Source organism: Saccostrea echinata, unplaced genomic scaffold (genome assembly GCF_033153115.1).
Source record: "Saccostrea echinata isolate AGI-Se365-2 ecotype Australia unplaced genomic scaffold, CSIRO_AGI_Sech_v1 ptg000058l, whole genome shotgun sequence".
Lineage (NCBI taxonomy): Eukaryota > Metazoa > Mollusca > Bivalvia > Ostreida > Ostreidae > Saccostrea > Saccostrea echinata.
Window position 1 is genome coordinate 2,658,850 of NW_026889807.1, and position 6,000 is coordinate 2,664,849.

Sequence of the window (6,000 nt, forward strand, 5' to 3'; positions counted from 1 at the left end):
TCGAGCTCGCAAAAATTGGGGAGGAATAATAATAATAATAACAAGAAAACTTGTGCCATGGCGGCAAGAAGATTTTCCATCCCTTTTCCATCATCATACATCATCAGAGAATTTATTCCTCACTCACTACACATAATATGTTGCCTTGAGCAATCTTGGTTACTTTGTTATACATTAAGTATGATAAAATTTATAAAGTATGAAAATATCTAAAATTTGAACAAAAATGAAGTCAAGACATCACTTTATAGATAATATCGATAAATTAAGATTAAAAAAATGAGAAAAAAACTTCGAACATTCTTTTGGCTGAACCCTGGTCGCTCACATGAGAAACGTTGCTAAGGGAGACCTAAGAGAGAACTAGAGTGTTCCAAGGAAGGTATGTGTTGCCTGCTTTGTAGCATCATTAAAGATGTAAATAAATCTAATAGTGGTAAGCCACTTACTAATCACTAGCAAGATTCCTCATGCATTTGCCGGCAAAGAAAACGCATCCACGGAAAGTATAAGACTCCGATAGAATGTAACAATCAAAGAAAAAATGGTTCCCAACCCTCAAATGATATAAAAAAATTATTAGAAATAATTATGAATCATTTTATTAAAACGTGTTTCCAACAATCATCCAAAAGAGATTTCTGTCTATTCTTATTGCCATTTCCAGTATATACGATCCACTGTGGAATATCTATCCCGATATAGTTTAATAGCATTGAAATAAGTTTTTGTGGAAACTGAATATCATATCAAAAATATATTTCATCCTGAACATTTCATTTATCAGAAATAGTAAACATTCGTTTAACTTTGGTATTTTTTTTATATCGTCCAGTTTCAATTTAAGCTCTACGTGCTGATACAAGCAACCTTGTTATGTTTTTTTTTTTTTTTTTTTTTTTTTTCAGTTAACGTTCAATTGTTGCAGTGACACACTCAAATATCACTAAATTTTATATTTTTCTTACATTTGGAAGTTAAAGGTTGAAAAAGAAATCTCCTAACCAAACAGGATAATTGGGTTTACATTGTGGTAAATTACATTAGAAGTATTTTTAACTGGTGGGTTGAATGTGAAAATGTCTTTTCTGAAGGTTGATTTAAGATTTTTTTTTCTTTGATTTGTTGCAACAGTCATTTTTGTACAGTTTTCAAGATGCATTAATTGTCAGCTCCAATTACCGGTACTTGTAATGTTTATCACATTCGATGTTATTATTGTTCAGATATAAAAGAATTCTGATGAGCCTACCAGATGAATTAAAAATCTTAACTTTTGTCTCTTCTGTTACGTTTGAGGCACCAATGCTTACAGTATGTATTTACTATGTTGGGTTTCTCTTGTAGACCTTGATAAGAAGAAAGGGGGAAGAGACATCGGTCGGTGTCATCAGTATACACGAGGTTTTGATGAGTAGAGGTTTTATTTAATCTTACAGAACTTCATAATTTAGGAGATAATTCAATAAATCGTTTAAGTAAATCTTGAAAAGATTTGGAATCATGTTATCTCCTTTTCTGACCCAATTTTAACTGGTTGGGAGTTTCTAAAGCCAACTTTAAAGTTGGAACCGTCAATTGTTAAAGTTAAAGTTGGAAAAGCCAAGATTAAAGTTCGGAAAGCCAAGATTAAAGTTGGGAAAATCAATCTAAAAGTTGGAGTTTTAAATCAAAAAAAAAAAAAAAAAAAAAAAAAAAAAAATTACAAGGTACTAATACGCTGCCGTAAACAGTGCACTGTTTTAAGTTAACGTTTTGCAAGTCGTTGTTGTAACAATGTCCTTGTTTGCAAATGCTACCTGTGATGAAGTCGAATATTTACCTTGCTTTTTACATATTTCACAATTATGGACTTGGGTGAAGGTCTATATGATAATTTAAGGATCCATGTCGAAAGATATTGATCGAAGACGCAGAAAGTGCTATCGACTAAACATTCATAATATTGTTTTACGTGAACCTTTATATTCATATTTTGACCATACATTGAAGTCCATCATGATTATATTTTAAAATCACTCCAAACTGACAAGTTAGTTTTATTAGTGGAATCATCGGTAGTTGCAACATTCTTTTTTTTTATAAAGATATTTTCGTAAATCAATGACTATTGGCCTTGTTTCACATTTTGAATTTTATTTGTTTCTTTTGTTCTCCTTATATTTACCAAGTAAGCCTAGACGGAGAAGAAAAAACTTCCGTTTTGACACGGTTAATAAATCCTAAAACAGAATAGAAAAAAAATTAAAGCTAAGAGCTTTTTCATAACTGAACATAAAAAAGCAATTCTTTTAAAAATAAACTTCCCCTTACTTAGTTTCTAGACAACAAATTTTAATCTTTTGAACAAAACTTGCTTTAAAATTTTACAGTTCACCTGATATAGGTAAATCAACGTTTTGTATGCTTACACATCAACTCTGAAAATTTAAATATCCTTTATGTAGAGTGAGTTTTTCAACAAAAAAAAAAAAACTACCGTCTTTCTCTTTTATTCCATGATGCATGCTTGGGCTTTACTTATTTTGTGTGGTAGAAAGCTCCTAGCTTCATGAAAAGAAGTTTCTGTGAATCTGCATTTATGTATATACATGTAACTATTAATAAACCTGTGGTGGTACAGGATTGGATAAGGAAAATAATCTCCTATACATTTAAGTATCAATCTTTCAACCGTCCTCCTCAGTCCTGTATATAAATACTAAAAAATCGACAAACCCTACTCGTCTTAAACTGAAAATCCTTGCGTGTTTTTTTTTTCCATAATTTTGTGTAAATGTGAAACATTGCTGTGCCCTTGGTACAGTCTACATAATCTCAATTAATAATTTATCGTACCTTTAATGTTGATAAAATTTGAATTAGATTTTAGAATACATCTTTTTAACAAAGACCTTAGTCTAGTACTTTTCACTTCAATTTGAATACACTTTTTCGAAATATATTAACATGAACTGAATATTTTCTCCTTTATCTAATAAAAGCTACTTCCCTTATTCGATCCATTAACCCTTAACTTAATAGAACTGTTTTTAAAGCCACATGAATCGGTAATGCTCTTCCATTAAAGAAACATTCCATGACGTACAGATCTATAATACAATATTTTACGTACTCAAACTTACTTAATACGATTATTTTTGTAGACATTAAAATGAACAATAGAATGAATGCTTTTCTTTGCAAATGCGGGATTAACAATTGAAACGCTTACGCACAATATATATTTTTCTGTAAATTAGTTTTGCACCTTATTGTTTATAACAACCTGTTCACCTAAAATATTTAAATAAGTGAATCAGTGCAATATATTTTGTTCAGAGATATCAGCTTTACATGCGGCATGTGTGAGAGTATATGTAGTTTTTTTTGTTTAAGAACAACATGGACCTTGCTATAGCACGTAATTATGTGCTCATACACAAATACCCAAAAATTATCAGGCTTTAATCTCCTTTTCACATGGAATTTAAAAATTATTCAAATTAATTTCATTGTCATTTTATAGTAATGTCCTTTCTCCAGATGCTTTACTGCTTTTCATTTAATGAAAGAAATACAACGATGGGGTTGACAAACATTTTACAGCGACCTACATTTAGATGTTAAAAAAAATGGTTAAATGAATTAAAAACCAAAACGTTTTATGTGACAAAACAAATCAAAATGGAGTAACAATCCACTTGGTATATATTGTTATTGTTCAGCTGAGCAATAAATGGTAGAATTGAAGCAGTCGTCCTGCACCCTAATAGCCAAATGTGAAATAAATACAACGGCGGGGTTGATAAACATTTTACAGCGACCTACGTTTAGATTTTTAAAAAATGGTTAAATGAATTAAAAATCAAAACGTTTTATGAATTTAAAAAGCATGGCTTAAAACTAAAGCTCTTTTAATTCACAAATGGGTAAAGGTAAAAAAAGTTCTAGAGACGTGCTCCTGTCCTAATTTTCATCCTTCCTTGTTCAAAACTCGACCTCTAAGATTAAAGGAATTGAAATTTCGTCCCACACAGAGTTTGATTGAAGAGGGAAAAGAAAAGAAAAGTGAAAGAAAAAATCATCTATATAAGAAGAATATATCCCCTTTGAAGGGGAGACCTGAATACAGCAGACCAAAAATACACTCATTTACAGTCATGAAATTGTCAAAACTATTTGAAAAAAAATCAATTTTTTTCATAAATGTGGATTTTTACTTTTGTGTGCAAGATTGTCAAAACAAATCAAAATGGAGTGACAATCCACTTGTTATATATATTGTTTTTGTTCAGCTGAGCAATAAATGGTAGAATTGAAGCAGTCGTCCTGCACCCTAAAAGCCAAAGGTGATTTTTACAATAAATTATACAATTGTTTCACAAAATGAACATGTGGACCTTTTACCACACTTTATGAAAGTGAAATATATGCTCAAATAAATTTCAGAGATATTATTGTGAAGTGCACAGAAAGGTTCTTAGATATTAAAGTTGCTTTATATAACAAGAAAAATATTGAAGATACTTCTTCAAAAATCCTAGATTGATTATAGATGTTGCCATCAGTGCAATATAGTTTCCAGACAATCAAGATAATAATAGGGACGTTAACTAGTAAATACGTAAAGGTTTTAAAATCTTTAAATTCAACTTAAATCAAGCATAACACATATTAAATATCTATGACATATGCATTGAAAAATAAAAGAATAACATTACACATGTATCTCCCCTCCATCCAGAATAAAAAATGAATTACCCTGATCACATTTATCTCCCCTCCATCCAGGAGAGCATCCATCAGGACAGGAACCGTTCACGTGGTTACCTGGTTTTTCACCAAGAAATGGACCACATTTGAAGGAACATCCTCGTCCGCATAGACCATCAGAACACTCTTCACAAAATAATGAGTTTGTTAAATTTAGAACTGCATTGATTTTTTTTTTTTGAAAAATGATCACATTTTCTCCACTCAATCAAGGAACCCCCCCCCCCCCCAAGAACCAATCCGTTTACCTTATTACATTGTTTATTATTCGGACAATGACCACATATTAGAAAGTATCCTTGACCGTATCGACCATTTGAAGATTCTTTACAAGAAAAATGTTAATATTTTTTTTTTGCATTGTAATTTTGATTAAAATAAAGAGAGATCATCTACTAAACGTTATTGTGGAATTATTTTCATACTTGGTTCGATGTCTTTTTTTGGCTATGATTATGAATATTTCCATTCTTAGGAAAAAATTAAAAAATTGTACACCGGTAAAGGGGAAAAATCCTTTACATTTTCAACAGTGAAATACTGTGATTTATTTATTGAATAAAAGTGATGTTCTCTCACAGTTCGGAAGGATACCAAAGTAATAATCTCTCACAGTGTAAAAGGATATGAAAATAAGTAAAAAAAAATTCTGGCCTGTCATAAGATAGAGATACTAATTAAAACGTCTTACTGCCAATTTCTTCCCAAATATGTTTCTGAAATCCATGTTAACATTTCTTTGAACCTCACAATTGTTAAGCTATGACGTCTCAACCGCTCAACTATGAAGTCAAATCTATCAAAGTTTGTTACGAAAAGACAGAGGCAAAAGGAAAAATCAAAGAAAATGTCAGAAACCGAAAATTCGATGTTTTGTAGTTGGATATAGAATTTATTTCACTCGTGAGACAGTATTTTTGATATTTCTTCGCAATATGAAAAAAAATCCTGTCCCACTCGTGAAATAAATTCCATATCCAACTACAAAACATCGAATTTTCGGTTTCTGAAATTTTCTTTGATTCAAAACATTGAATATCCTCTATATATTTGTACAACCCGGTGTCAGTTAAGCTTATAATAATATTTAAGGCAGGAAAATATAACTATACCTGAATCACAACGTGCTCCAGTGTATCCGTCTTTACAATCAAAGCAGTCTCCAACCTGAGAGTGACAGGAGTTATCCAAACAATTTTTAGGGCACTTTGTACAGTTTATCCCATAAAATCCCGTATTACAATC